Source organism: Acomys minous (genome assembly GCF_964271855.1).
Source record: "Acomys minous genome assembly, chromosome: 1".
NCBI classification, from domain to species: domain Eukaryota; kingdom Metazoa; phylum Chordata; class Mammalia; order Rodentia; family Muridae; genus Acomys; species Acomys minous.
Window position 1 is genome coordinate 27,323,268 of NC_140483.1, and position 17,105 is coordinate 27,340,372.

The 17,105-nt window shown below is 38.5% G+C and overlaps 1 protein-coding gene across 8 annotated transcripts in view; it reads left to right on the plus strand.

Moving 5' to 3' along the window:
• Nucleotides 1-17,105, plus strand: part of POU2F1 (POU class 2 homeobox 1) — a 139,224-nt gene that overhangs the window by 31,256 nt on the left and 90,863 nt on the right. The window contains exon 1 of one of the 8 annotated variants that reach the window (XM_084790089.1): nucleotides 14,794-14,813. The exons of the other annotated variants lie outside the window; for them this stretch is intronic. The gene's annotated coding sequence lies outside the window, so the exon portion shown is untranslated. Of the gene's footprint in view, nucleotides 1-14,793; nucleotides 14,814-17,105 lie in introns of those variants that run through there. 8 annotated transcript variants of the gene reach the window in all.

A 17,105-nucleotide genomic window follows, 5' to 3' on the forward strand; every position in this document is an offset into this window, starting at 1 on the left:
TTAGAAAGGCCGTTTGGGGAAGGTCTTTTTGGAGAAGTGAACTTAAAGCTGAGATTTGAGATGGGAGAGCATGTAGTCGAGGTAGAGTGAAAGTGGTATTCCAGGGTGAGAACAGCATGTGTCAAGAATCCCACATGGGAAAGACTTTGTAGTATTAGGTGACCTGAAAAGTCAGTGTGGCTAGAACAAATTTTGATCACTTAAGACGTAAGTGGCTCAGTGGTCAAGAGCACTGACTGCTTTTCCAGAGGTCCTGAGTTCAATTCAGAGCACCCACATGGTGGCTCAGAACCATCTATAATGTGTACCTGCAGATAGATCACTCATATACATTAAATAAATAAATAAATAAATCTTTTTTTAAAAAAAAAGACAAGATAAACATAGGATTAGATTCTGTGCAGCCATTTAAACCACATTAGGGGTTAAAGATGCTTCCCAGACAATTAACGGATTCAGTTTCCAGCACCCTGGAAACAGGACTTATTGTTAAAAGTTAGAGACCTAGAAGTTTATGGGTATTTGGGGTCAGCCTGGGAAGTATGAACATCACTGTGGGGAAAAAGTGGCAATGGAAAGCTTTTGAAGTGATACAGTCCAGCTTGTGTTTAACTCTATTAATAACATATACAAAGTCAATCTCTTCGTCTCATGATCTCCACGTCCCTACCAGAAGTCTAACTCTTCATGAGTTAACAGTTTTCTGCTTTCATGGTTGCAGCCTATTGACATAAGTTGCTAGTGTTTTCCTTCAAATCTTCTAAGAGTTTCCCATTTCACTTGGTTCTGGAAAAAAACAAACCAACCAACCAAACAAACAAACAAAAATCAAAATAGTTACCTTGGAAAGAGTATACAGTATTTTAATTCTGCCTTTGAGATAGAGCACATTTTTTAAGTCTACTCACTGGTATTAAGAGTTCGTTGGCTTCTGAATACACTGAAGGGTAATGCAATTGGGCATTAATCAACTAGTATTGACGATAAAGTAAGATTTTATAAAATAATAATTAGCTTTAATGTAGTTTAAAAGTACCACTTTTACAAAATCTCAGCAAATACTGGGAATAAGCTTAAGATGTTAATTGGAAGGAAAATGTGTAGGCATTCTCATGTAATTTATCAGATGTCAGATTTTAAAAGATTGTTTTGGAGCAGGGAAACAAAATGATAATATTGGAAATTATCTTAGCACAACCTTGGGAGAGCAGTTTGATACGTTGAGTTTTTAAATGTTGGAACTCTTTCACTAAAATATTCTATCATTATTTGTTTACAAAAGTGGTTAAGCTAGTAGGGAAAGATACAAATAGTACTATTTGTTCAAGCTCTGATTATTAACTAGAAATAGAAATAATTTCGATAGAGCATATTGCTCACAAATCATAGGTATGCTAGTACGTAGTTTTAACACCCCAGAAATGAGAGGCTGTGTGTAATGTTAAAAAGGAGATGTAAAATATATTAAATAGCAGAGGAAATGAAGTTGTAATAAAACCACAAAATGTGTGTGCATGTTTGACATAAGATACAAATTTACACATCTAAGTTACATGTAACAGAAAAACCTGGAAAAGTGAATACTAACTCTAACAGGAATAGGACATTTCCTTATGTTTTAGACTTGCTTAGTTGTTTTATACTGAGTATCTTTCAAAAACAGTAACAAAAATCTATTTTAAAGCCAGATATCATTATGTAATCACTTTATAGATTTTCCTTTTAAAAATTATTTTTAATTAGTGTATGTGTGGGGGTATGTGCCTGTGAGTGCAAATGTCAGCAGAGGCCAGAGGCATTGTGTGTCTTGGAGCTGGAGTTAGAAGTGGTTTTGAGTTCTGCATGCTGGAAAGGAACTGCTCTTATCTACTCAGCTCCCTCTCTAGCCCACCACAACAGTGCCTTTTATTGTTTTAAGTTGACTTTTGTCAACATGTTGTATAAACCAGAGTTAGCTATATTTTTAAATTAGCTAATGATTCCTGGGACTTTATTTGCTCTTCAGTTATTTTTTAATTCATGAAGGCAACATGAAAGTTTGTTAATGTCTTCTAAAGTGGGCCTTGAACGCACATTTTTATCCTGTAGGTGGTGCTGGTGGTTTTGTGGTGTTCTTTAGAGCTATTTATCTCACAAAATTTCCCTAAGCTGGGAAATTATTTAATTACTGATGTTGCTAGCAGAATGTTTATCTTTCATGCAAGTACTGAAAAAAAAGTATTTCCTTATAATTATTTCAAGAAATATTTGTAGTGCAAAAATCTATACTAAGTTTTTAGTGTAGAATTCATTTTGCATCTTACTTGTCTACTTAAGTACTTAGTGCTGTATCTGGAAAAATTGATTTTAATTCTGACTTTTACTTGCCAACTCCTCAGGATTTCCAAAATTCACCAAATCGAGCAGTATAACTAAATTATCACAATGCGTTCTCTTTGAAGCCGCCCCTTCCCTTCTCTTTGTGTGTGAGTCTCCCTCTCCTCTCCCTTTCTTTCTCTCATCTGTCAAGTTCAAGAGCAGCTCAGATGCCATGAATTAAGTGAAGCACAAAAGGGAGAAAGGAGCCCCTTTTGAAGAACAAAGGCCTCCCATTAGGCTGCCATGTTCTTTTCTGACCAAAAGTGCACCCTACATAGTTTCTATTGTTGTCCGCATGCCCTGCACATAAGGTAAATATAGCAGATCCTCATTACCTCACGTTTTTCTCCCCTTTCTCCTATGCCACACACAACCAGTGGAGCTTTAGGGTCTTTGATATCTTTAGGCATTCTTAATACAGTTGCTTTATGTCCTTTTAAAAACTACAGGGGTAGAAATGGAAGTGGAGAACAGGCACACCAAGTAAAACCTCACAAGAAGGGAGAATTAGCTGTTAGATAAGCTGCAACCCAAGATCCAGGGCAGGTGGAAGGAACCAGACTTAGGTATTGTTCTACTCCGTGCTGGTTAATGGCCTGGCTTTTTAAGCTATAACTTTGATTTACATTCACTGTGGATTTGTGCGCTAGTTATCCTTCTCTTTGTCCATGCAACAGAACAGGCAAATGGGACAAATGTAATTGCTGTGTGCAGTCTTTAAGTGAGAACTTGTTGGTAATCTGCATGCTTGTTCTTTGGTGTCATGTATATGAATTACCCATAGCTTTGCTACTCTGTGTTTTCATTGGAATTGAACTGAGAACTTGGGGGGAAAAGCTTTAGGTGGTAAAAAGTAGGGGGCAAACTATACAGAAATTGGTTGCTTTTATTTTTTTGTGGCAGGATCTCATGTAGCTCAGATTGGCTTTGAATTCACTGTATAGCTGAGGATGAGCTTGAATACCTGATGTTCCTGCCTCCACTTCCCAGTTGTTGGGGCTACAGATGTGTGCAACCACACCTGGCCAGAAGTTGCTGAAAGTTCATGTTGTATATATTTGAGATTAGTCTGCTTATTGTACAGTTGTTTTAATATTGCTGAAAATGCCAGTTGCACTTACAAAGGAGTGTATGGTTCTTGGTATTTGTTCACAGTTAACCTGTAGAGGGAAAGACCAGCAAGTTACCAAGCATGTTGAAATAGCCAGTGCCTCTTTACTGTGCTGCAGATACGGACTCTTGATGACTGGAGGCTTGGATGTTGGTTTTATTTGTATTCTGTGAAAGAAATTGGACAGTCAGTAAATGGTGTGTGGTATTGTCAGGGAGTAAAGAGATGGAAAGAATGCCAGAAGGAGAAAGGATGCCTTTTTACTATAAGTTTAAAATAAAAACATTTATTTTAATGTAGAAAAGGGTAAGGGTTGACCTTTCAGCAGCATATACCTTCTTTTTGTAAGACTGAGCTGACGACAAGCAATTTGCGACATTTACAGGCTACCTTGAACTTGCTGTGAATTATGGGGCTGCCCTTTTCGGATTATAGATATGATTTAGTGAAGTTATAAAGGACATTAAATAAACCTTTTCTAGAAATAGTGACATGTTATTTTGAAATTTTCATGAGGTGAAATTGATATTCTGACTTCTTTTTTACATGAAAGTCACAATAAAAATACCTAACATATTTAACGTTTTTGATCCTAATTTTTTTTTTTTCATTTACCTGGCTTTATGTGAGTGTATTGTGTATGTGTGTTAAATATTAAAAACAAGTGTTTTGACCATCCTTAGACCCTAGTAGTTGCTTTTTAGGAATCATGAATAGTTTCATGATTCAAGGGTACAGCAGTCAGCAAGAATCTTCAGAGTATATACTTGGCAGCAAAATAAAAGGCAAAAAGCCTCTTGCTTTGTATTTGTGTAGAAAATTACCATTTCTGTTGGATGTATGGGATGTTCTAAAGATGTAGCCTGGACTCTTCAGAGGCAAGTAGAGAGACTTGTTCTAACCTTGTCTGCTTTTGCCTATGCCCACACATTAGGATGTTTTTCTTCTTTTATTTTTTTCTGGATGGCATTTGTCTTCAGGAGAAATCATTGACAGCCACACGCAGATAGCCGAACTCCTTTGCAGTCACTTATACAGCCCTGCTGGACTCACTGTTAACAGCTTTGATATGTGTGTGTGCACTTAAACTTTTGCCGTTGAGAGATGGAGAGCAAATTCTCATTCTTTTATTGCATACTCCGTCTCCTGCCAGTACATTTCAAGAACACAGTTTTGTTCCTGCCATACAGCTTGTCACTAACTCCCTGATGTTTCTTTTTGCTAATCCCCTGCACAAGAGCCTACACATTCATATAGTTCACACATTTAGGGTTACTGTTGTGAAATAAACATGATTCCCTGTCTTTAAGGGTTGTGGTTATAACTTTCTAAGTTAGTATTTTGGATTTTATGCTCTAAATTACATTGAAGTTATATTGTATTAAATAGTATGTCATTTTAGAACCATATAGTTTTACATTTAAAGACACATTAAGTCTTTAAAATGTTTTATACCGTTGTCCTATTGTAACCGTAGTATGCAAAATTTAAAAAATCAAGTAAACAGTAAATTTTAAAATAAGAAAGAATATCCAAGAAGACGGTGATAGAAGCAATTGAGCAGCAGGTCAGCTTGTCTTTTTGAGCTTTCTTTGAAGCTATTTGAGGAGTTGATGGGGCAATTTTAAACATTAAATGTATTTGTGACTAAAACCTTCCTTCTGTAGCTGCCAAGGCTGCTCACGGGGGACTCATTGTATAGAATTAAATGAAGGTTGAAAGAGAAAGGGAATAATAAGATTGATCAAACCTATGTTTATTGAAAGATTGAGCATGAGAAGATTTGAAGCCTTATAGTAGTTCAAGGAAGTAGGATTCATAAAAAGTTAAGATGGGTGGTTCTGCTCCTTCATGTGGATAGATTTTGATTTCAGGACATTTAAGCTGTGTCCCAGGGAGAGATGTGCAAGGATAGGAGAGATATAATGAAACAAACTGGGAATGGAAAGAAGAAATTAGTCAAATATCAAGAGAGAAACAAATTTTTATTTCCACAGACATTGGTGAAAACATAGGTGGGCAGACAGTGGTCCTTCAGCCAGCCTGACATGGTCCTTATTCCTCAAATGCTAGCTCTGTCTCACATGCTCTCTATATTTACTTGGCCCAGGGGCAAGAGTTGGTTTTATGTTTTCAGATGTGTTAAAAAAAATTAGAAGAAACAAGATTTTATGGTATATTAAGAGTACTTGAAATTAAGATGCTAACAGACAAAATTAAGCCTGAATCAAGACACCAAAATACCCATTTGTGTATGGATTATCTTTGGTATTTCTAGCTATTCTTAGGCTATGAAGTATGGAGTAGTTGTACCAGGGACTATATGGCCCATAAAAATTAAATTTATATTTTTCCTGGTTCAGAAATTTAGTTTTCTAAAACTAGAAGTTCCTGGCCATTAGTGAAATTCCTTTATGCTTACATATGCTCATCAGGAATACGTGCGTTGACCCAGAAAATAATTTGATTATTTCTATGTAATACCTGTCCAGTCAATTTTATGCCATTGTTCTTGATAATACTCCTTTGGTTGAGGATACTTTTTTCTTTTTTTCTTTAGAGGTAGAGTCTCCATAGGTTGCCTAGTCTGGCCTTGAACTCAGTGACCCACCTACTCCCAGTGCTCGAATTATAGGGGCTTGAGGGTGGAGAGTACTTAGTTTCCTCTGCTTCTCTCATTTGAATTGTGAAAAATCAGATGCTTTTCAGAAGTCTAATTTGCTGTCCCAAGTCTACTGAGAACTTTGAAGCTCTGTCTTTACCTGCACTTGGAAAGGTTACAGGAACTTGAACATCGGAATTGCTATTTGCTGTTTGGAAAAGCTTTTGCTCCGTTTGAGCCAAGTTTATTGAGATGAGCAGTTAGTCTTTCTTGAAAGAATTAAGATTTCCAGAAGTTATACATTAAGCACTTTAAGTGAAGGTTGTCAAGATGACTTAGTGGGTGAAAGTGCTTGCTGTCAAGCCTCACTACTGAATTTGATTGCTAAAACCCACAAGGTAGAAAGACAGAATCAACCCTGCAAGTTGTCCTTGGACCTCCACATGCTGGCCTGGTTCACTTATACAATAAACAAATGAATACTTTTTAAAGATACGCTAAATGATCACATTCTAAACATTTACCTTTCTCTTGCTCTTGGGGTCAGCCAATATGCTCTGCATGTCCCATGTCATACTTAGAAGTGTGGCAGTTGTTGGGAGTGACAGGGAGGTCTTGTCATATTCTGACTAAGAACTTGGGGTAACTTAGGTTGTTACTGAGTTGCGAAGGGAGTAGTGTGCGCACAAGAATTTGAACTTATAGTCCATTTCTCTTTTCTTATTTCTGTTAAGCCTCAACCTGCTTCAGACAATAAAAATAAGAGATTTAAATACTGAATGAGAAGCGGGAGCGTTTGCTTGATAGTTCACAGTTGCTGCCCTTCAGGTGATGCAAGTTTGGTTCCCAGCATCCACGTCAGGCAGCTCCAGAGGATCTGACACTCCCTTCTGACCACCCACAAATACATGGTGTGCACAGACACTAATGAATATCTTTTAAAATAGAGCAGAGGAAATTATTAGGTTTAGAAGAGGTTTTAAAAAGCCATAGTTAAAGTGTTAATTTTTTCCCTTCCTGAGTAATCAAGCCTGACTGAGCCATATTGCTTATGATTGCATAAACCCCGTGTGAAAAAACAAAAGATACAACCACTGATGAAAGAGATTTATTCTGAGTGAACAACCTGCTACTAGCTAAAAACGAGACATCTTATAGCTAGGTTTTTCTGTCCTTATCTATGCATGCAGGAACAAAGTGATAGTTTTCTTCACTTCTTAGTGGCTACTTTACATAAGTTTCAGGGTTGTTCTACACAGAGCTAACTCCTCTGCATGTGTAAACAACTTCAGTTATTGTGCTGCTCTCAGAGCCTCACGTACTGGAACACTTGAGTTCCCAGTTGGTGCAGGCTTGCTGGAGGGAGTGACTCCCAGTTCAGGAAGTACAGTGAACATTAACCCAGAACTTTCCTTTCCTGACACCCTGACACACACTCTCTTTCTTGAAACTGCTCTCTCTGGAGGCTGAAATCACAGCCCTTTGTTTCCTCTCATCTCCCTGGTAGCTCCTGCTTTTTTGGATTCCTGAAGGCTTGATTCTAGGATTCCATTTCTTTTCATTCTACCGCCTTATGCATTCATGCCCAGTGGCCTCGGTTACTGTTTGCTGGCATTTTCTTGTGTCCTGTATTTCAGTGAAGAATATCAAACTATTCATGCCCAAGGAAAAGACGCCTGCCCCCTTTCTTCCCAACCCCATAGCCTGTCTTCCCCTAGCATAAGCAACCATCATCTCCCTCAGAGCGCAGCAGGTGTACCTGTAACCCTCCTGTAGTTGTCAGTACTGAAGCAACAGTGGTGTATGCCATGAAAGGACAGATTTAGTCCCTCTTAGGGTCCTATCTTAGGAAGTCAGGGCGATATGTCCCATTCTACTTTTTCAGCCTCACCTCTTGTCCCTCTGTCTATACCAAAGTTACTTAGGCCTGTGTCCATATTCTCACGGATGCCCTGCTTTGGCCTTCCACCTGTCTTTGCCTGTCAGTTGTTAGCTTATCCTTCACATCTCCACACAGAGAACGGCTTGGTGCAGTGATGCCATGATAGTTCTTTTTCTTCAGAGAATGTGGCATAATTGCTGCATGTCTCTGCAATGGGACTGGGCTGTTGTAATCACTACTGTAGCCTCTTTACCTGGTGCACTGTTTATAAATGATGATTTAATAACTCTATTTTGACCTTTTCTGTGTACTCAGGGTACATCATTGGTCTGTATATTTTACTTTCCAGGGAGTTTAAGGGCATCATTATCTATGTAGGTCTCAAAGATGAATATAATGACTGCCAAGTGATGCAATTTTGAAATTAAAAATCAGGTAAAACCAGACATTCCGGAACTGGACACACCTATTCAGATAGTCTGAGAGCTCCATTTTTTTTTAATCTGTCTTTAAAAAAAAAAATTCAGGCTGATACAAGGGTTTTTGGTTTACGTTAGTAAATATTTGAGGGTCTATAATATACTAGACGTTTTGTAGAGTTTAGGTGTTTCTCCACCCTTCCATTTATCTTTCTATGATAATAAGTTTGTTTTAAAATTAACTGGGTACATACTTGTATATCTGGATATGTTTTTGTTTGTTTACTTCTCTGCGGAGATTCTTGGTATACAGCCTAGTCTGGCCTTAAACTCTTAGGTCTCCTGCCTAGGCTCCCAAGTGTGGGAACAACAGATGTAAGCAAGCACTTTACAAATAAAACGATCACTTAAGAATGCCTGACTTTAGCTAGGTAAGCTAATGAGGCTGTGACTTTGCTTGTGCTTTACTTTCCTTTTTGCTGTGACAAAAAGGAGAGATTTTCTTTTAGTTCACAATTTGAAGGTATAGTCCATGATAGGGAAGTCATGGCAACAAGGGCAGCGGGTCACATTGCATCCACAGCCAGGAAGAGGGTATGAATGCTGGTGTGAAGCTCACTTCATTCATCTGGGATTCTAGTTTGTGGATGGTGCGTCCACAGTTAAGGACACTTGCATTTACCTAACGTAGACACTCCCTCCCAGACACTCGTACAGGTTCACAGTCAGTGTTACCCATCACAGCACACTAACAAGGCTGGTGTCCCTGTGTTCTGTTTCCTCCTCACCATACTGGTGCAGAAGGTACATAAGGCTGACCGTGTTTAGAGAACATGTACAGTACTTCCCTAGTATTTGGTGGTACATGGTGGTGTAAAACTGATAAAACATGATGCACTGATGAAATTCAGTGTGTGTTTTCAGGAGTAATGCAACTGACTTCTGCTTTTGATTGTAGACAGGAGATATTAGAAGGTGCCAGTATGGTTTTTTTGCCAAACCATTTCTTTTTCTTACCAATGTCTTATTCTCCCTGATAGAATATAAGGGTCAGAGGAATGGCCTGCCCTTGCAACCACATGAATATGGAAGTACTTGATAATTTCGTTATTTAAAAATATGAGTAAGATGATAGGAAATAGGACTTGGCGCAGGGAGAAATGAGATTCTTGGGCAGGGGAATTGTAGCCTAAGTGTCCCAGAGAGAACAAATTCATACTTAACGGAATTGAGGTGCCAAGGGCAGAGGTAGCAGCAGTGCTGTCGGTCCAGGGTAAAGAAGTGCTGGTAGGAACCAGATTCAGTAAGAACTGTCCTGGCACAATATTTTATCAGAAATCATGCTATAAATTTGTGGTATCAAGAATAATAAAGCTGAGCTGGAGAGATGGCTTAGCACTTAAGAGCACTTACTGTTGAACCACAAGGACTAGAGTTTGAATCCCAACAGCCATGAAGCAAGCCAGACATCCCACAAAGAGCTGTAGTTGCAATTCTGAGAGGTAAGATGTCTTCTTTTGGCTTGTGTGTATGTGCATCCCATCAGTACATACTCATTTCACTCGCCCACACACACGATAAATAAGTAAATAAACAAAACTTTCAAAAATAATGAGGCTTTCTTCTGTTATGAGAAAAGTAAACGTGTTGAGGAGCAAAGCTGCTGGGCGTCAGAGCTATTTTTAAAAGGTTCATGTATGCTTTTTTTCCTCCTTTTTGGGGGTTGAGGTAGGGGACATTTGCTCTATAACTAGTCTCTTTACTCCCGTTGAGAGTGGAAAAATAGCTGACCACTTCCTGTTAATGAACATGTTGTCATGTTCTTAACAAAGTGAGTTCTCTAGTCAGCCCTGTGACATTGTGGCCAGAATTGAAAGTATAAGCCATTGTGATTACTACTTTTAAAAAGAGCATCTCCCATTTTGACATTAGGATTTTACATGATCCTTACATGATCCTGTTTAACAGGGAGGTCAAGGTTTTGTAGACCAGTTTTCCTTCATTTTGTTATGATTTTAGTTCAGACTACTACTACAAATCTTTGACTCTTTTCTGAGGTATTTTCTTTTCATGATGTCTTAGTGGTTGCAGCTTTCCCCTCTCTTCATTCCTTTGTTTTACCTTCTTTCTAACACTTTCCTTGAAATTGCGCTAAACCCAGTTTACATCTCTAGTAGTCCTCAAGTTAAATGGTGTGTATTTTCTCTGTGTGCTTGATACTGTGGTGTGCTGTACCAGTTAGAGAACTGGTGCACTTAGGACTGGGTGTGTAGTAAGTGCTTTAAAGTGCTAGGTAACAGTGCACAGCATAGTTTCAAAGCCATCAGTACAAAGTGCCCCAAGTTCTCATCTGCAAGCTATATACTTTAGATTTCAATCCTCATGGGAGGAGAGTGAAGCGTTCAGTCTTTACTTGGCTGTGGTTTAGATGAGGAAACATTAAGCTACATAGTTCTCCCAAGATCATTTATAAACCAGTCTTCCTTTATATGCACATAAGTATTTGAGAATGCTTATCCCAGTAACAAAAATGCATAAAAACTGTGTTTGTCTAAATAAGAAAAAAAAATGACAAGAGAACCATAGTGTGCAAGTTTGAAACTGTATTTGAGGAAAAACAACCTACTTTATATCTGTTGGATGTTGGTTTTCAAGCAGTTAACAGTGAAGAGAATGTACAGGATGGAAAGAAGGTTCAGCAGTCAAGAGCAGTTGCTGCTATTGCAGAAGACATGGGTTCAGTTCCTAGCACCCACATAGCAGCTCACAAACAGCCTAGAACAAAGCACTTCCAGTTCCAGGAGGTCCGATGCTCTTTTCTGGCCCCTGGGAGCATACCTTTATGTAGACAAGCACTCATACACATAAAGCAAGATTTTTAATTTAAGTCAAGGGTGGTAGCACACATCTTTAATCCCCGGACTTGGGAGGCAGAGGCAGGTGGATCTTTTGAGTACAAGGCCAGCCAGGCCTACATAGCGAGAGAGACTGTCTCAAAAAGGGAAGAAAAGGAAGGACAGAAGGTGCCAGCCTTGGCCAAGACTAGTTCTGGATTTTAAGAGAAATATTATGAAAACAATATGTTTTTCTGCCCTTTTATCAAAGTGATCCCTATGTATTACATATGACATTATTTATAATGCTTCAGTAACTAACCCATTACTGAAAGGAAAGTCTAGAAACAGGATGATTAAGAACCAGGGGATAAATGAATCCAAGAACTTCAAATTGGATATTATAAGGATTTGTATGTCTTAAGCATTCATTTGGGGGTTGGAGGTGCAAACTGAACCTTGAAATTGTATATGGTCTCTTTAGTCTTGGTTAAGATCTTAGGTGAGTGGTACGGAGCAGTTATCTGCCAGCCGCTGGGAAGCAGGATGATTGAGGGGCTAAGACTAGTTGTAGAGACTGGACGCCCTTCCCGAGCTCTGTTGCCTGTCTTTAAATTGAGCTTTCTTGAGGATAGTGTGCAGAGTTGCTGGACCAGAGAATAGGGGCTCAGTAAGTGGTAGCTATTAAGTTGAAGAGCATAAGAACTTCTTGACTTAACAAAATATTAGACAAATGATATTAAAACCAACTCCACAATTAAAGAGAACTCCATCATGTCATTAGGCAACTGAATACCTGACTAAGTAGAAATTGTGTGCTGTAGAGTTCTGGCTGGTAGCATGTGAATATTCATGATTTTAGAAGATTTTATATTTGTTTAAAAATAAGCTTCATATACAATCTTGAGCAGTTTATGTCTATTCTTAACCTACTGTGTCATTTTGTCTTATTCCCAGCAAACAGCCCAGGGATACTTGGTAGTTTTCCTCTGCTCCAGCTCCTTTTTCAGGATCTTTTCCTTCACCTCTCCCTTAGGCTGAATCACCCACATACCTCCACACCCTCCTCACCCCCCACACCCCTCACCCCCTCACCCACCCCCGCCTTTTCTAACTCCTCTCCTGGCTGGCAGGAAGTCCAGCCCTATTCTGTCCCCTGCTCATCAATTGGCTTTAAGCTGCTTTATTGACATCAGGGGGACAATTGGGGAGCAGAGTTTATACAACATTTAGACCAGAAACTCTCAGAACAAGGCTTGCAAACAGATATAGGGGGTACAGAAATCAGCATTTGAAGTACACATCAACCTTATGTCAACAGCTCTGAACTGAGAACAGTATTTGACACTTTTACAGCCACTCTTGCTTTTTCAGATGAGATCGTATGTTTAGATTTGGCCTCTTAACTCCTGGGCTATCCTTAGTCCTCCTGTCTCAGCCTCCTGAGTACTAAGGAACACTGGTGCCTGGCTTTGGAGGAGTCTCAGTGCCCTCTCTCTGCCTTTGTGTCTCTCTGACCATAGCTGGAGAAAAGGTCACTGACAGCTTCTCGTGGCTTGAGACTCGGCATCCTACAGTAGACAGCAGAGTTCCCACACAAATATGCTCAAAATCTTTGAGTAATGCTTAAGAAATGGTGGTCAAATGCAGGGTACAACTAATAGAAACAAGCAATTATATTATTGTCATGTCATCCACTCTTCAATAAACAGAGACTTGAGTACAAATTTAACTCAAGCGTGTTTAGCTCAGCATGGTACATGTAAATGTGTCCCTAAAACAGAAGTTCTACCTGCCCAGCGTTGTCTTTCACCATGCAAACTAGACGTTAAATGAGCTAGCTCTGTTGTAACCTCCCAGCTGCATGTTTCTCTCCTCCCTCAGGTAGATGTTACAATAAATAAAATTCTTAGTAGCAGTCTTCTAAATTCCTGTATTCATGGTAGGTAACTGATTAATAAAATAGCAAATTTAAGAAAGCTTTGTTTTACTTGAGCAAAGAAATGTAAACCCAGAGACCAAGTAAGACTTTTTTTTTTTTTTGCTTGCTTTTAAGCGGAGCCTTAAGAAAACTATGATATGATTAGACTCTGTTTGAGGTGTTGTTTACCCAATACTTTTTTCTCTGTCTTTCATGTGTAAATTAGCACAAATTTCATGTGAGATTAGCACACAAAAAAATCACTTTATAGCTTTAATTTTATTTGAATGAGTGTTTCATGTGCATATGAGTCTGTGCATCACATGTGTACCTGTTGCCACTAGGAACCAGAAGAGTGATCACTTAGAACTGGAATTACAGTTGTGAGCTACTAGAGAAATGCTGAGAATTGAACCCAGGTCCTCTAGAAGAGCAGCCAGAGCTCTTAACCACTGAGCCGCCTCTTTGGTCCCTGAGTGTTCTATATTTAAAGATCTTGTTTGTTTATTTGTTTATTTATTTGTGTTTCTGTGTAGGTGAGTGTGTCTGCACATGCATACAGGTACATAATTGTGTTTGCAAAGGCCAAAAGGAGGTGTGAGGTTCCTCAGAGCTAGAGTAGCATGTGCTTGCAGAACACTGGACTTGTTCTCCGGATCTGGGATATGAACTTTGTTCCTCAAGATGAGCAGCAGGTGCTCTTAACCACCAAGTCACCTCTCCAGCCCTTTTCTGTGTTTTAGTGAAGTGGTATTCCATGCTTTGTGTTATGAAGAGAGGGGCCTCATTGCTGTTTAATAAACACTAAAGACCGCATGCGTTTTTAATTGTATTTATCTCTATATTAACCAAATGTAAGTGCTCTTATCCAGCTTCATCCATCCTGCTGTGGAAACTTATGGAGACAGTAAAGTCTCAGTTACAGCAAATTCAAGCCATATTCTTCAGTATTTATTACTGTTTATCCTTTAACTGTCTTATTCTTGATTTAGGGTGCTTGGATAATTTTTCTTTGTTCATTTTTATTTCTTTGATTAGTGATTTCAACTTACATGTTTTAAATAGTATACATGGCTAATATAGACCCTGGTGCATCTCCTGTAAGCAGTATACCCGACTTAGTCTTCTGGGAAAAGTAGGAAATCGCCCAGCTTTAGGATGATCTTAATAAAAGCCCTGGAGTCACAAAAACTTAGAATAAGGGGAGGATATCACAATTTAAGCCTCACTCCCCTTAGAAGGATTGTTTTCTTCTTTCGTACCATTGCAAGTGTTTATATCTCAATTGCCCTTTCTTTTTTGGTTAAGACATTGTGGTAGATTTTCAGGAGTTAAGTATGGTTGTTCAAAGTAGGCTCCTGTAAGAAATGGAAGTGGAGACAGATCTTGAAGGGTGAGATAGAATATGAATATTTACAGAGTTTCTGATAACAGGAACCAGGTGGGACAAAGGAGAGGAACTGGGCTGCTGCTGGAGGTCATGGATGTGGATACACCCATGAGGCTGGATAAAGGAAGGCACAGGAGGAACCAAGTATAAGCTTCCTGCAGTGTGACTCTCTATTCCATCAAATGAATTATTAAATATGTAACTGTGATTTGATCAACTTTGCATCAGAGAATTATATGAAAAACAATCAACAATAGAAGCTGACTTCTTTTCCCCTGAACTTCAGATCATTCTAAGTATGTAATTCATTATTTAAATTAATGTAAAAATACTTTAAAGGGGGGATTGAAACATGGGCACAGAACAAGTTGCAAAAATGACTAGGCAGATTTGGCATAGTAATTTCTAAACAGGAAAAAGGTTGTGCTGAGATTTAATTTTCTGTAGGTAGTACATTTGAAAAAGGAATTTTGAAGAAATTAATGGTAGGTCTAGGAAATTGACCAGATTACTAGTGTTATAGATTTAAATATGAAAAAGAAGGTAAGAGATACAGAGAATAGAATAAGAAAGTGTTTTTGTCAATTTGTCAATATGCCTAATAATGCTTATTATCAGGCCAATAGTTATTATTATGACTGTATTTTCTAAGCTGCTAGCAATCAATCAAGACACAGACACCTGTTTATATTTTAAAATAGCCTTAGTTAACCTGGGGCAGAGCAGATATTAATCCCCTAAACTACATCCCATAGTGGGGCAGGTATCAAATACCTGCCCCAATTCCATGCCATCTAATAATTTCTATTGCACTGCCTCCCATCCATAATCCCAAATGCTTACTAATGCTCTTACCCTGGATGGAACCCTCCATCCATACCAGCCATGTGCTTCTTTCTCTAATCCATGGAGCAGCCTTCTTCTCCTCCTCCTCTGGTCTCTACTCTCTCTCAAAATTCCCTGTCTCCTCAAAGCCTAGGAACCTTAGCCACATGGATCCCATTTGCCCTGCCCAGGTGTAATGGCTTTTTAATGGTCAAACAGGTTAGGCTCTTAGGCAAGGGGCAAGGTGGGTCTCAGAGACAGCAAGCAGTAATTAGCATCAAAATACATCTGACCAACCTCCAACAAGGAAGTTTAAAATGAATTAATTGGAGCTCTAGAGAAGAGAATTCTCAAGCAATTCTCATTTCAAGTGCATATCCTCTGAGAACATCCGTGAGTATGGAAGTGCATTCACCTAAGAACACTTAAAAAATGCTGGGAGAAAGCCCCCTTAATTTTTCACAGCCAAACTGTTACAAAGATGAAATGATAGTGTTGTGTAAACTGAGTTGATTGTCACCATATCCTTTACTAAAAGGAGCTTTTAAGAGACATTTTTAAGGTAGAAGAAGTTGAACTCAGAAAGAAAAGACTGAAGTACAAGAAATGTGAACAACAAAAAAAAATTGGAAATATATCAGTAACTATTAGTAAACTGTATACAACTTATTTTGTATTAACAGAACAGTTATCAACTTTCCCAAAATAGTGTGCTTCCATAGTCAACCACGGCAGACAGTAGAATAAGAATTCTTCAAGAGAAACCGTAATCTTTGCCCTCTCTCAAGATTATTTTTATTGTACAAATGTCTCAGATGTAATTTGAAATGAATGTCTTTTAAAAAGTGTCTTGCAGGCTACTGAGCATATTTTAACTTAGAATAAGAAAATTTTAAATGAATCTAATGAAGCTATGTTAATTGAACTTGTGCTTTAATTAACCAAAGTCTTAACTATCAGTGTTGTTGCTATTTGAATCTGGAATTTACTAGTGAGAATACTCAGCTTTCACGTGCACTCATTAGAAGTTAATTTTAGGTTTATTGGTTTTAAGAATATATGCTAATCCCAGGGAAACACGGGCAAAACAAAATGAAGCAAACAAACTCCAAAACCAACTTGCTGGCATCGCAGGCAGAAGGTGTACCAGGCCCTTCATAGCTTTGCTTTCAGAAAAAGGGGACTTGCTAAAATGTGTTCTGTTTGTTTGCTTGTTTAACTGCTGAGCCTCAGATATTCTGTGAAAACAATATATTGGATTTTATTAGCTGTCTTCATTAAAAATCAACAATAGGTGCCCTGCTTATATTCTAATCTTAAAAAACAAAACAAAACAAAACCTTTAATTGTGAACTTAAGTCTAGTATGCTTGGTTTAACATTTGTTGACTTCTCAGAACCATTTTTTCATCCGTACACAAGTATTTTTGAACCTCTCTCAGGTTCTGCCACAGAGGTGAAATTGCTCTAGTAAATAAGACTAATAATACCCTGAGCTCAGGAAGTTTTCCTTGTAGTGGGGAAAACTAGAAACCAAACAAGTGTACAAATTTAAAATGAAGAGTTTTCAGAGAAAACAAAATCAGTTGAAGTATGTGATTTGAGTACTGCTTGTTTATATGATTAATTGATTTAAAGATTGAATGCCAAGAGAAAGGCTTTCTGGGTGTGACACACAGAAACAGAGATTGGGATAGCCAGAGCCCAGCTTGTGACATAGTCTCACCTGAATGAAAGGCCATTAGGTGTGGGTGACTGAGTGTG